At 41.5% G+C, this 15,966-nt stretch overlaps 1 protein-coding gene across 1 annotated transcript in view; it reads left to right on the top strand.

Annotated features, from left to right (window-relative positions):
• LOC124799062 overlaps positions 1-15,966 on the top strand; it is a 219,095-nt gene that overhangs the window by 133,498 nt on the left and 69,631 nt on the right. The gene's annotated exons all lie outside the window — the stretch shown is intronic.

The raw sequence follows: 15,966 nt of genomic DNA, 5'->3' as shown, positions 1-15,966 counted from the left end.
CAGACACGCCATGGAACAATCACTTCCAAATAGCGAGATTTGATGTGCATGCAAAGAAGGACGCAAAGCACTGGGTGGAAAAATCGATGGAATGGCATCTGAATCAGATGTAGTATGCGTTGGAGGCATAACTCACATATCCTATTTGTTTGCGTGAGGTGCCCACTGGTTAGCAGCTTATACCGAAACAACTAGTTACACCTGAGAACAGGTGACAACATTGAGGAAGAAGTGGAGATACATTATTCAATATCATAATTTCCAGCAGTTTCTCAGATAGGGGATGAGGCTGGTTAGAATCAAACAGATTATCTCTTTCAAAGCAATATTTCCTGCTAGAAAGAGTGTATTGATTTGAATAGGAAACAGAGATCTTCCATGACACGTGACATTGTGAAAGGTTTTGAAATTAATGAATAATTCAATTTTTGGCAGACCAATGAGAAATTTGAGACAAAATCGTTAAATTTTGACTATAACTGAATGAAATGGGGTGTAAGAAAATGTGTTGGCAGACCAAAATTTAAACAGGTCACAATACTCAGTGAGAACTTCGTTGTTGTGGAGATGGCTAAGTTTGCAGTAGAGTTCATGAAACCTTTGTCTATGGGGACATCCATACTAGACCTATTCAAACTCCATACATAGCGATTCCAATATGAGTATCTGAAAACTCATTTTGCAGAACTGAAGTTACTTTATATGGATAGAGATAGCTTCATCTATTGGGTGAACGGCTGCAGTCTATACAAAGTTATAGGATGCTATGCCAAAGAATTTGACATATCTTCATTCAAGGCCAATAATCCTTATGATATTGTTCCACAGAACAAAAATGTTATCAGCCTAATGAAAGGTGAGGTGAATAATTCACCGACTGCGGAGTTTGTACGACTGTGAGCTAAAATGTATGCATATTGCACAATGGAAGGTGCCACCTGGAGGTGGGCTAACGGGATGAGTTTGTGCGGCATTGAGAGGGCTCTCGATCATAGAGTATTTGCAGTGCCCATGCAGAAGTGCTAGTGATGCTCCACCACAGCCACCAAATATGGTGCAGCAAACTAGTATTAGATACAGAGGACATACTGAACTACTCACTTATCAAGACAGAGAGGATGGCGAACTCTGACTGAATGGGAGGGGGAGAATGAGACTGGGTGTAAATGTGCAGAATAGTATGACCATTTTATCATAGTATAAGTAATTTTCTCTGTGTGTGTGTGTGTGTGTGTATCGCTTTAGACTTTATTAATTTATTTATGTACACTATGTGTGTGAGGAATGTGTACTGTGTACACTTATAAATATTTACCCTGTAAAAAAAAATATCGGTGCCCCATGTTCATCAACAAAAAATGTACTGATGAAGTATATGTGTACCACGTACATCAACAAAAATTGTATATCACAAATATATACACTCGTCTTGCTCATCACATAAATAGAATAATTTCTGCATTCACTTCGTGGTAGCTGTCCATGTCTGATATTTTAAGTATAGATGTATATAAATAATTCATACTCCATAAAAATTGTGGTTGTTGTTATTATTGTTGCTGTATAAGAATCCTGTCACTTGTACCACTGGAAGTGTGGAATTTAGTTGTAAGAATAAATCTCTGCCTTAGTTTTAGACAAATTTGTAAATATTTTAAACAGTACTCCTTTTGTTATTGTATAAACAAAGTATGTCTGCATTGAATATTAGAACCAAACTGTACTTCAAGAATCGAACTGTATCTGTCTAAATTTAATAAAAGAAAAATTTCTATACCATACATCTTTGTTGTTATTTCCAGAAAACCTATCTCAATTACACTATATATATATATATATATATATATATATATATATATATATATATATAAAATGTGTATGTGTGTGTGTGTGTGTGTGTGTGTGTGTGTGTGTGTGTGTAAAGGATGTGCGAAACACAAATCACATCAGTTTTAAAACATGAGTGTGAACTTTAGCAAACATGTCTAAAATTATATCTCCTATACTTGAAGAGAACCACAGATGTGGTAACCGGGTAAAGTTACTTACAAACTAAGTAAGAAAGATAAATATTCAGATTGTGAAGAAAAAAATAATTTAATTTTCATGAAGCTTCTAAGTAATTTTCATAAGCAGACACAACGCTATTCCCACTCATCTTCTTGTTCTTTTTCTTGAGTCGATGGTGGGCAAGACAGCAGTAGAATTCCTGGTCTCGAATAGCTGCAAACACGAAGATTCGATGCATCTATGTGGTCTCCTCCTCACCTTTGACACAGATGATGGTATCTGTGTCGTTGAATAATCGAAGCAACATCACCATATGTTTACAGGTCATACCAGGATTATGCCATTGAATTCTGTGGTAGACATGTCATAATAACTTTGCACTCCTGCGTGTTTTAGCACACATCACATCCCTGAAAGACCCAGGCAATGCAATTTTTGCTGGTAATGTCTCTATTATACCAGCACCTTCTGTGTATGCAGTGAATGCAATATCTTTAAACGTGAACTGTCTACAAACATCATCATAGAAATGCTGATCATCATTGAACAAAACCAGTGAGCAGGCAACAGTTAATCACACCATCACGCAGAACTAGAGCGTACACTGCAGTGCATTCTGTGCAATTTGCTGAAAATTCAGATTCAAATTATACGTCAATAGGTCAAGATTTAATTTTCTCTCTCTGTTTTGAGCAATCTGTTATTGTGATTGGCGCCAGATCTTTGGATTTTTGTCAGCCTTGTAGATATCCTTCCGCTTCATAGTAAGAAGCACAAACTTCACATACATGTCAAATGCTAGACTGTATATATTTCCTTTCCACTATACTTTTGTGAATTATCATATGCGTATATTTCTGAGTTTAGATACACTCTGGCATCATTCTATTGACAATTGTCAAATCTGCTGGAATCATTTGCTATATACCCCTCTTCTTTTGGGCTGAAATGGAAATATGATGAATCTGGGAATCTGCAACTGATTAGAGGTTCTAATAGTCCACGACTGTCTGCTTGGAGTCAGTAGCACTGGGTACACGAAAACACCCATGAATGGAAATTTAGTGTTAGAAACACACCGGCATTCAGGAGTTTAGGGAGACTGGCATCAGTTAACTGACAACTGTCAAATCCGCTGGAATCATTTCCTATGTATCCTCCTCTTTTGGGCTGATGATTCTGAGAGTCTGCAATTCAATAGAGGTTCTAATACCCCATGACTGTGTGCTTGAAGTCAGTAGCATTGGTACTCGAAAATTTCAGTGAATTGAATTTTAATGTTAGAAACACATTGGCATTCAGAATTTTTAAAAGCTTCAAACGCTGCTCATGCAGTACCATGATGTGTGGCATTTTCCACATTATTTTATCAATGGTGATCTCATTCTCCTCTTGAGCTCCATGAATGTATGCGTTGTTATCTGCTGCACTCTATACCACAATGAGTTCCTGTTTAGAATTCATAACAATTCACCCTGAGTCTTCAAAGTATCCCATAAGCAGTTTTAAAAGTATACCTGCAGCAAATCTTTTGTATTTTCCATTGTTCTGTGCATTGGTTTGTCTATCAATCCAGGATTTTCTAAATCTTCAATTCTGAGCAAGAAGCAGAGACAAACGTTTTAAGAGTTGGCGCTACACCTACATTGTGTTTACAGTCGATCTCTACCCCATTAAGTTCTTATCACATCTAATGAAACAGAAATGCTAAAGCATTACGTGTAAGGTTCGATGCTACTGTAACGGTACCATCTATTTTCGTAAATGATCCATCAAGATTTATAAAACTCTTGCTTCAGAGGGTTAAAGCGCCTTGGTGTTAGATGACAATTCTAACTTCGTCTATTATCTTACATGTTGTTGAAGCATAATGTTTATGTGGGATGTATTCCTGATGCAATACTCATCGTGTTCTACCAACGCAAAACATCAAACGACATCATTGTGACGTTTCAGGCCTACTGGTTCAAGAAACTCGTAGTTCACACGTGTTATCACCTTGCTGTTGTGAAGTGTCGTGATATGGCTTCTGTGCGGTGGTTTTAAACCTTACGCCTATCCTGTTTTCGCTAACAATACGTAGCTGCTGCGAGTCCCAGCTGGTTGAAGGGCATCACTGCTTCCAGTCCAGCAAGTTAAAGGTCATCGTCGTCGCTTCTGCCTTTGACAGGTCCCAGCTGATTGAAAGCCATCACCACTTCCGCTCCAGCAATGTCACCATCACTGACAGGTCTCTGCACGTTCGACGTACAGCTGGTTCCATTTTAGACACAGTCTACAATGAATTCCTCTCCATGGAGGTTGACAAGTTGATCACCTTGGTCCATAATACGCAACTACAGCTAGTTCAACGTCTGATCTGTAATTGGCAGGTAAAAGGCGTTGGTAGTGGTCTCAACGATCGCATACCCTGTTCCAGCCGATAAGAAGAATCCATAAATTGTATAAATCGATCTATTGTTGAGATAGAAATTTGTTGCCATGTTACATTCGAAAAGCAGATTACTGACAGGAAGTATATCCACTGATGGTCAGATCTGTAAATTTTGTTATGACCATTCGTCAAAACCTGTCCTTCTGAGAAACCCTGTAACCATCGTACTGGACCTTTCTTGTTAAATTCCGTCACTATATTCGACGTCCGTTTCAGATTTAAGTGTGTTGATATGTGTTTGTAGGACAGTCCCTTTTCCAAACCGTTTTAAAACATCAACGTAAATAGACAATATTGTAAGCACAAGTTTGTATTTCCACGTTTTATTTTCTACAGTTACTTTCTAGATGATGGTTACCGTGAGCCTCTGTGATATTTGGAATACTGTTGTATGTCTCCAGCCCAGTCAGTGAAATCATTGCTTAAATTGCTTAAATCAATCGGTGGGAAGTACTTCGAGCTTAATACTGAAGATCACTCATTTAAAGTCAGAGTATACAGCATTGCATCTGAACCTCAGCTGACTGGTGGATGCTTAATGTACCTCCTTACTTACGCTTCTTCATAAATTTTAGGAGAAACATGATGCACAGACGCCCAAGCAGGTTAGTATTACGGTCCTGCTAGCGATGAAAATTGTATACCATACGTCTTCTGTCAGTGAAGTATCGTTGTAACTCTTCTGGTGGCTGAAAATCTCTAAATGAATCGAAATAGTAAATGTTTTTTTTGTATTTTTCTTGCCATATGCCACCCAATGGGTTCCAGGTTATCCAGCAACATCTAAATTCACAATTCCACAATGTTTGGATTTCCAGAGTCTTCAGCAACGTGTCCCATATACACATACCTGAAGAGTGGAATGCTGATTTTCTTCCTAGTAACCTTGAACAGATCTGTAGTTGTAACCATTCGATCTGGTTGAATAGCTAACTTTTGTTTTTATTTATGAAGAGACCTAATCCATTCTTGTATGGTTTCAGGTTAGTCCTTTTCTGATGGCTGCTACTTCCATCAAGTGATTATGTCTCATTGCCTCCTGCAAGTTCAGTCCGTCCTTGACTGTTCCGGCAATAGTCGCACTGAGAGACCTATGAGGGCAAGAGTGAAGGAGGGGTTAATTCCACCTGATGTCTTGGGTATCTGCAGAATACTTGGTGCCTTAACCAGTGGTTTATGCTTCAGGGCGCTTTTAGTTGTATACATGTCTGTCAGGATACAGTTTTTTAAATGCACCTGCCCAGTTTCTTCTTCTTCATCTGTGCATTATGTGCGGTGTTCATAACTTGCTTGAATTTCACACTGAAGCCTAAACTAATTTTGACATGTGTGGTTTTACCAAATACACTCCTGGAAATTGAAATAAGAACACCGTGAATTCATTGTCCCAGGAAGGGGAAACTTTATTGACACATTCCTGGGGTCAGACACATCACATGATCACACTGACAGAACCACAGGCACATAGACACAGCCAACAGAGCATGCACAATGTCGGCACTAGTACAGTGTATATCCACCTTTCGCAGCAATGCAGGCTGCTATTCTCCCATGGAGACGATCGTAGAGATGCTGGATGTAGTCCTGTGGAACGGCTTGCCATGCCATTTCCACCTGGCGCCTCAGTTGGACCAGCGTTCGTGCTGGACGTGCAGACCGCGTGAGACGACGCTTCATCCAGTCCCAAACATGCTCAATGGGGGACAGATCCGGAGATCTTGCTGGCCAGGATAGTTGACTTACACCTTCTAGAGCACGTTGGGTGGCACGGGATACATGCGGACGTGCATTGTCCTGTTGGAACAGCAAGTTCCCTTGCCGGTCTAGGAATGGTAGAACGATGGGTTCGATGACGGATTGGATGTACGGTGCACTATTCAGTGTCCCCTCGACGATCACCAGTGGTGTACGGCCAGTGTAGGAGATCGCTTCCCACACCATGATGCCGGGTGTTGGCCCTGTGTGCCTCGGTCGTATGCAGTCCTGATTGTGGCGCTCACCTGCACGGCGCCAAACACGCATACGACCATCATTGGCACCAAGGCAGAAGCGACTCTCATCGCTGAAGACGACACATCTCCATTCGTCCCTCCATTCACGCCTGTCGCGACACCACTGGAGGCGGGCTGCACGATGTTGGGGCGTGAGCGGAAGACGTCCTAACGGTGTGCGGGACCGTAGGCCAGCTTCATGGAGACGGTTGTGAATGGTCCTCGCCGATACCCCAGGAGCAACAGTGTCCCTAATTTGCTGGGAAGTGGCGGTGCGATCCCCTACGGCACTTCGTAGGATCCTACGGTCTTGGCGTGCATCCGTGCGTCGCTGCGGTCCGGTCCCAGGTCGACAGGCACGTGCACCTTCCGCCGACCACGGGCGACAACATCGATGTACTGTGGAGACCTCACGCCCCACGTGTTGAGCAATTCGGCAGTACGTCCACCCGGCCTCCCGCATGCCCACTATACGTCCTCGCTCAAAGTCCGTCAACTGCACATACGGTTCACGTCCACGCTGTCGCGGCATGCTACCAGTGTTAAAGACTGCGATGGAGCTCCGTATGCCACGGCAAACTGGCTGACACTGACGGCGGCGGTGCACAAATGCTGCGCAGCTAGAGCCATTCGACGGCCAACACCGCGGTTCCTGGTGTGTCCGCTGTGCCGTGCGTGTGATCATTGCTTGTACAGCCCTCTCGCAGTGTCCGGAGCAAGTATGGTGGGTCTGACACACTGGTGTCAATGTGTTCTTTTCTCCATTTCCAGGAGTGTAGAAATGCTGCATTGCGTTTCCCTATACCAATATCCTTTCTCACACTTATAGTCTTAGCTTTATTTGCTAAAATTCGATCTGCAGCGTCATATTCTGGAAATCATTACGTTTTGTGTGTGCATTGTCGTGTCCCTGACACTCCTCGTGAAGTGGGGTAATCCTCTTATCATTACGAGTCAAGAGTGTATGAAGCCTTGTGCCAGGTCCACAGTAATTATACCCCAAAATATGTAGTTTGCCTGGAAGGTTGTCGAGCATACTACCACCACCTCCTACAATGTGATTCCTATCCTGCATGCTATGATACAGTGCTGGCTGTCCTCTGTACACCCCTTACATAGCAAATCTTCAGCTTCAACGCTGCTGTTTTGTGTTGTAGGAAAACCAAGTCGTAACCACTATCCTATTCCTTCGACGTCTTATGATATACTCCATGAGAAACGCATGTGGTTCTGAGTTCTTCTGCAATTCCTCAGTGAAAATGCGTCGTGAAATATCAGTGCTACTGCTGTCCCTTCAGATGTAAGTTCTGTGATTTTCTCTCTACACTCTGGAACTGTGAATGTCTCACTTGACCAGTTTGGGAGGTATGACTTCTCAAATGCTGTCTTGTGTTTCGAGATATGCAACAAATCACCCACATTAAATCTCTATTTAGGTGGACCCTACATTTTAATACGGTAATATATATTATCCGTGAGTCAATTATAATAAAAATCGATTGGTCTCATTTTTATTGCGCTATGTTTAGTTTGATTATACTGTGAAATTACTTCTGGAAGGATATCCATCCATTTGTTTGAGTCACGAAGATTAAAATGCCTCCATCGTTAAACTCTTATTGTTCCGTTCAGACATTCCACGATACTCGCCTTTAAGTGGATGAACGCTGAGTAGTGATAAATTCCATACTGCTGCATCACTGTCTTGAAATACTTATCGTAAAACTCTCCATCATGAATGGTTGGGACGTTGTCCATGCATCGATTCCTCCCTGTCTGTAGTAAATACTCAAACATGTCTGCAAAATTTCTCCCCATTATTGTTTTAACAGGTAATGCCCAGGCAAATTTGGAGTATCTATCAATAGCAATTAAAATGTATTTGAATCAGTTATTGTCATGTGAATATTCCCTCATATCCACAAGATCAGCCTGCCATATGTCGTCCGAACCTTTGCTCATAAAATGCCTACAAGGCTACATTTCGCGTGGTGCTTTTCGCGTTTCTAAGACTACTGTCTCCCTACTTGTTCTATTATACCTCTATCTCTAAGCTAAATACTATTAAAACAACCTCATCCAAGTCAGCATTCATTAGAACAGTTGTTCTTTGAAATTCCCCATCACCTATCTGTATTGTTTTTCTTTTAAGCTTTTAAGCTGTATGCCGAACATGTATTATTTTTCACCACTGACACTGAATCTTTTATCTATCATAGCGTCGCTGTGACATTTAAAGAAATCAGCAGTGCCATCGTCATTGTGTAATTTCGCTGAAAATCATCATGGGATTCAGTACTGGTTTCCCTGAGTGTGTGCTTTTGACCAAAATGTCCCAACATTAGCAGTCACAACTTCTTTTGAACAGGTTTACATACCTCGATGACCGCATGCGTAGTTAACATCTTCTTATATACTTAATACACATTCTGTTCTGTTCTATCAGCCTTTACAGTTAAGTCAGTTACATTCTATTCATGCTGGGAAACCCTACCAACTAATTCGCTGATCAGTCTTAGAAGGATCTAGACATACATCTCTAGATCTTTAACTTTAGGTTCTATGGACTGAAATTTTCCTACAATGTATACACGAATTCCTTGCCTGTGTATACCCATCCTCTCACGTGGAGTGCACAGGATGCGTACAAACTTATCCTTGGTACAAAGTATACAAACAGACCCACCTCTTTATTAGCTATGTACATCGAAACTCTTGGAAGTTGCATCTGTACCTACCATGATTCAGTTTTATTGTTTTCTCAATAGCAAGGAACCTGTACTGTGTGTTATTCCAGCAATCTCCGCACATATTCACAAGTTTATTGACTGACATGTCATATCCTAGAAAAGCTTGGTAAATGTGCTGTAAATTCAAATTATCTTGTTTGAAGTCTATAATAAGGTGTGCACTAGCCCTCACCAACTATTTCAAGATTCTGGAATATGTTGTTGTTGTTGTGGTCTTCAGTCCTGAGACTGGTTTGATGCAGCTCTCCATGCTACTCTATCCTGTGCAAGCTTCTTCATCTCCCAGTACCTACTGCAACCTACATCCTTCTGAATCTGCTTAGTGTATTCGTCACTTGGTCTCCCTCTACGATTTTTACCCTCCACGCTGCCCTCCAATGCTAAATTTGTGATCCCTTGATGCCTCAAAACATCTCCTACCAATCGATCCCTTCTTCTAGTCAAGTTGTGCCACAAACTTCTCTTCTCACCAATCCTATTCAATACCTCCTCATTAGTTACATGATCTACCCACCTTATCTTCAGCATTCTTCTGTAGCACCACATTTCGAAAGCTTCTATTCTTTTCTTGGCCAAACTAGTTATCGTCCATGTTTCACTTCCATACATCGCTACAGTCCATACAAATACTTTCAGAAACGACTTCCTGACACTTAAATCTATACTCGATGTTAACAAATTTCACATCTTCAGAAACGATTTCCTTGCCATTGCCAGTCTACATTTTATATCCTCTCTACTTCGACCATCATCAGTTATTTTCCTCCCTAAATAGCAAAACTCCTTTACTACTTTAAGTGTCTCATTTCCTAATCTAATTCCCTCAGCATCACCCGATTTAATTTGACTACATTCCATTATCCTTGTTTTGCTTTTGTTGATGTTCATCTTATATCCTCCTTTCAAGACACTGTTCATTCCGTTCAACTGCTCTTCCAAGTCCTTTGCTGTCTCTGACAGAATTACAATGTCATCGGCGAACCTCAAAGTTTTTACTTCTTCTCCATGAATTTTAATACCTACTCCGAATTTTTCTTTTGTTTCCTTTACTGCTTGCTCAATATACAGATTGAATAACATCGGGGAGAGGCTACAACCCTGTCTCATTCCTTTCCCAACCACTGCTTCCCTTTCATGACCCTCGACTCTTATAACTGCCCTCTGGTTTCTGTACAAATTGTAAATAGCCTTTCGCTCCCTGTATTTGACCCCTGCCACCTTCAGAATTTGAAAGAGAGTATTCCAGTCAACGTTGTCAAAAGCTTTCTCTAAGTCTACAAATGCCGGATACGTAGGTTTGCCTTAATCTTTCTTCTAAGATAAGTCGTAAGGTTAGTATTGCCTCACGTGTTCCAACATTTCTACGGAATCCAAACTGATCTTCCCCGAGGTCCGCTTCTACCAGTCTTTCCATTCGTCTGTAAAGAATTCGCGTTAGTATTTTGCAGCTGTGACTTATTAAACTGATGGATCGGTAATTTTCACATCTGTCAACACCTGCTTTCTTTGGGATTGGAATTATTATATTCTTCTTGAAGTCTGAGGGTATTTCGCCTGTCTCATACATCTTGCTCGCCAGATGGTAGAGTTTTGTCATGACTGGCTCTCCCAAGGCCATCAGTAGTTCTAATGGAATGTTGTCTACTCCCGGGGCCTTGTTTCGACTCTGGTCTTTCAGTGCTCTGTCAAACTCTTCACGCAGTATCTTATCTCCCATTTCATCTTCATCTACATCCTCTTCCATTTCCATAATATTGTCCTCAAGTACATCGCCTTTGTATAAACCCTCTATATACTCCTTCCACCTTTCTGCCTTCCCTTCTTTGCTTAGAACTGGGTTGCCATCTGAGCTCTTGATATTTGTACAAGTGGTTCTCTTCTCTCCAACGGTTTCTTTAATTTTCCTGTAGGCAGTATCTATCTTACCCCTAGTGAGACAAGCCTCTACATCCTTACATTTGTCCTCTAGCCAGCCCTGCTTAGCCATTTTGCACTTCCTGTCGATCGCATTTTTGAGATGTTTGTGTTCCTTTTGGCCTGCTTCATTTACTGCATTTTTATATTTTCTCTTTTCATCAATTAAATTCAATATTTCTTCTGTTACCCAAGGATTTCTATTAGCCCTCGTCTTTTTACCTACTTGATCGTCTGCTGCCTTCACTACTTCATCCCTCAGAGCTACCCATTCTTCTTCTGCTGTATTTCTTTTTCCCATTCCTGTCAATTGTTCCCTTATGCTCTCCCTCAAACTCTCTACAACCTCTGGTTTATCCTGGTCCCACCTCTTAAATTCCCACCTTTTTGCAGTTTCTTCAGTTTCAATCTGCAGTTCATAACCAATAGATTGTGGTCAGAATCCACATCTGCCCCTGGAAATGTCTTACAATTTAAAACCTGGTTCCTAAATCTCTGTCTTACCATTATATAATCTATCTGATACCTTTTAGTATCTCCAGGATTCTTCCAGGTATATAACCATCTTCTATGATTCTTGAACCAAGTGTTAGCTGTGATTAAGTTATGCTCTGTGCAAAATTCTACAAGGCGGCTTCCCTTTCATTTCTTCCCCCCAATCCATATTCACCTACTATGTTTCCTTCTCTCCCTTTTCCTACTGACGAATTCCAGTCACCCATGACTATTAAATTTTCGTCTCCCTTCACTTCCTGAATAATTTCTTTTATCTCGTCATACATTTCATCAATTTCTTCATCATCCACAGAGCTAGTTGGCATATAAACTAGTACTACTGTAGTAGGCATGGGCTTTGTGTCTATCTTGGCCACAATAATGCGTTCACTATGCTGTTTGTAGTAGCTTACCCGCATTCCTATTTTTTTATTCATTATTAAACCTACCCCTATTTGATTTTGTATTTATAACCCTGTAATCACCTGACCAAAAGTCTTGTTCCTCCTGCCACCGAACCTCACTAATTCCCACTATTTCTAACTTTAACCTATCCATTTCCCTTTTTAAATTTTCTAATCTACCTGCCCGATTAAGGGATCTGACGTTCCACGCTCCGATCCGTAGTGTCAACACACATATGACGAAGAAAACAGAAATATCACAGTATTTGACCCTGATTTTTCACAGCGACATCATCAAACATGAACGCAGTGTTTTGCTTTAAATTTTTGTGGGGGGATTTCACTACTTTGACAAAATCGTGTATACTACACCTTCGACAGCTTGCAGTATGTTTGGCATCAGCTGGTACAGTGGCTGAAACTGCGTTTTTGTAAATACGCATACATGCTCAAAGTAAACTCCATTTGCTTGTGTTAGCAATGACTCAAGAACATTTGTCTTGCCACAATTTGGTGAATGTACAGTTATCACCCATATATAATTGGGTTGAAGCATCCCAATTTTGTTAGCATCCCATTTTTGTTCTTAATATGGTCTTCTTAAGCACCATCACAGGACCAGTTACTGACAAAAAAGTCTTTATGTTGAGCATGCTCCGCCGACCCTGCCACTATACTGATGACACCAGGTTTTGGTGTGCAATGGGCTCTTTATATAATCACTAACTTAGCTTCAATTCTCACAGGGTGTATAAACCTACATAAAAGTTGATGTCTCATTCAGTTTAGCAGTGACTGAAGGCACTGACTGTTAATGAGGTGGTTCAAACAGCTTCGTGCTTCTGTGATATTCTAGACTTTACATCAAAAATACTGATTGCAGAAAAATTATTGTGAGAGATATCAACAAAATAAAACACAGTTTGCGGTGATGTACATATTTTTATTCAACAGGCATACACTGGGTGAAGTACATCAAAAAAATCCACTGGTTCTTTCATTATTTTCACACCTGTATAGAATTTAGCAAATAAAGCGTTCTACTACGAACAGAATTCAGCATGTATTTCTCTCAGACTGATCGATATTCCTTTAGCTCAGTCTTTTGACATCAGATTGATGCGATGTTCTGAATCATTTGTATACACACTATACATACAGATATAGTTCCCAATATCTTTGTAAACAGTTTCAACACAAGGCAGCCTTCTGTTCAGTCTTTTCAACACAACAGATAGCGCCATCCACAACCCAAACAAGTTCATAATAGTGGAGTGGAGTGTTACATATAAACCGATCGAACTCCAAATCTCACCATGTGTGCCGCACCATAGGACAATGACGTTATACTTAGCATCAGGCCGGTGCAGTAAATGTCCAGGGGTGAACGTGATGTACAATATTCGGAGATCATCTGTTGGTTGATGTATGGCTCTGCACGACACAGTTCAGCCCATTCTAACTCACTAAACAGCACTTTACCAATTCGCTGTGCATTTCCAATCTTTCACAGAGTATGCCAGTCACTGTCCACCGACGCAGTGAAGTGCTAGCTGTTAATTGTAAGTTGAAGTGAGAGACAGTAGAGCACTGGGAGGAGTCGGTAGTTTCTCATCCACCACGTGAACACTCTGCCCTTGCAGTAATACCGGATTATCGCGGGGCGGTGCATATGTTGGAAATCAGTACGGAACTGCACTGTGTGGCGTAGGACCACCAGCACAATTCTTCTGAGAGTCGGGGTAGTGGCTGGGTGTCCCCAGCTCGACGAGTGGGATGGATAATAATAGTAGCTCGTTCTCCTACTACAAGATGCTGGTGAAGTGTGCTGTAGGATCCTACGGTGTTGCTGCCGCTGCCAGACATGACATACCAGAGCTCGCTGCAGGTCCAACGAAATGGTGGTGGCTGCTGTCGGCCTGGACACACCGGAGGTCACCTCAGCTGTTGAACAAAGAAGAAGATAAACTGTTACATGCATTAATAATATTAATAGCAACAATAAAGAAGTGGACCGCGCTACGTACACTAGCAGTAGCACATCTAAAGAAAGACATCTAATAAGTACTTACTCTTCCCCTTCTTGCTGTTCTTCTGGGAGGTGCTGGACGATCTCGACTGCTGCTGTTGCTGGTGCTGCTGGTACTGTCGACGTTGACACGTGATGGTCCTTCCACTGATTGACCGAGACTGGTGAGTTGTTGCGCTTACTTTATATCCCAGACGACATGATCAAATTACCAATTGTTCCCGCTAATTTTTCGCCCAAGATATCGCAATTTCGAGCACCGCCTGGAGGTGGAATTGTCGACTAGAGCACTTAGTCTGGGCTGTGGAAGAGGACAGACCACTACAGACTTGTCTGTTTGGCTGCAGGGAGAAACATTATCAGTTCAGCATATTACTACTGTTGGTGTGCTGCCCACTATAAAAAATGTAGCACATAGGAATAATATTATATACCTGCTGCACTGGTGGCAATCACGCCTTGCGCAGTGGAAGAGGCAGGTTGACAATCCATTTTAAAAGAAGACGTTTGCAGTTCGAGCACAAGCAACAATCTACATGAGCTGTGAAATGCCTCTGGTCTCTATCTAGCTGTATCGTCATTACTTAATGAATAGTGGTCGTTTCACATTCTTCCATCATCTCAACTTTCCCACCATCTAGTAGTACCCTATATTACAATTAGCCAAGTTTCGCAATTTTCAAACCGTATAGACACAGCGAAGTTAACAAAAGATAATGAATTAACTTGTATATTAAAAACAAGTTTGTCAAGCAACTGAAAAGGGAAGTAGATATCAGAGATCATAATTTGATGTCAAAAGAGGCGTTTCTGTAGGTGACAGTGTTGGATACAGCCCCAAATGGTAAGGTCAGAATAAACAGGACATAAATCTGTTTCTTACGTTACGTTGGGGAACACACTGTGAATGAAAATATAGGAAAAACAATAACAAGTTGAAGTAATCGTATGCGATGTAGCCAATGCACTAAGTGACAACAGTATATGCCATAGACTAGCCCATTGAGTACCATATTGCAGTATTAACCCCAATAAACGAGAGATTTATGAAGACCATATTGTTGAAGAACTTTGTGGTCCCAGAAAAATAGCGTGGATGAATAGTGTGTGCATGTAAACATTTTTTATTCGTGTCAGAGTCATCACTTAAAAGGAAGGTAATAAAAAGCTTAACAGTTATAAGCATGTGTGCACGGACCATAGACACTAAAACATTTAAACATGGGCATAGCAGTTAAATCACTTTCAATCACAACTCGGCAACGTCCAAGGCATTAGAGTTGGTCAGCAACAGACCTTCTTCTGTGCATAGTGACGGGAACAGACGACAGTGGTGCATGTGGGACATTGTCTACTCTTCCCCACACTCACAGGTTGGGGGTCCACTAGCTTATCCCCACTTTTCAAGATTCACATATTACACTGCGCTCTGTTTAGGGACTTCCATACACATAAGTTATCACTGTGACCAGGAGTTAGTTCTTCCTTAGGTTTTCAAATGGTTCAAATGGCTCTGAGCACTATGGGACTTAACATCTATGGTCATCAGTCCCCTAGAACTTAGAACTGCTTAAACCTAACTAGCCTAAGGACATCACACAACACCCAGTCATCACGAGGCAGAGAAAATCCCTGACCCCGCCGGGAATCGAACCCGGGAACCTGAGCATGGGAAGCGAGAACGCTACCGCATGACCACGAGCTGCGGACCCTTAGGTTTTCTCCAGCCCACAGGTGTTCGCTTTCTCCACGTGTCTAACCGTTCCGGTGTTTTGATTTTGTGGACTTAGCACTCCGTCTTGAGGCTACGAGTGGCCTACCAGGACCATCCGACCGCCGTGTCATCCTCGGTGGATGATGCAGTTAGGAGGGGTGTAGGGTCAGCATACCACTTCCCCGGTCGTAAGATGGTATTCTTGACCGAAGCCGCCAGTATTCG

Source organism: Schistocerca piceifrons, chromosome 5 (genome assembly GCF_021461385.2).
Source record: "Schistocerca piceifrons isolate TAMUIC-IGC-003096 chromosome 5, iqSchPice1.1, whole genome shotgun sequence".
Classification (NCBI taxonomy): Eukaryota; Metazoa; Arthropoda; class Insecta; order Orthoptera; family Acrididae; genus Schistocerca; species Schistocerca piceifrons.
The sequence above is the reverse complement of the archived record's forward strand: the minus strand, read 5'-3'. Positions and strand labels throughout refer to the sequence as shown.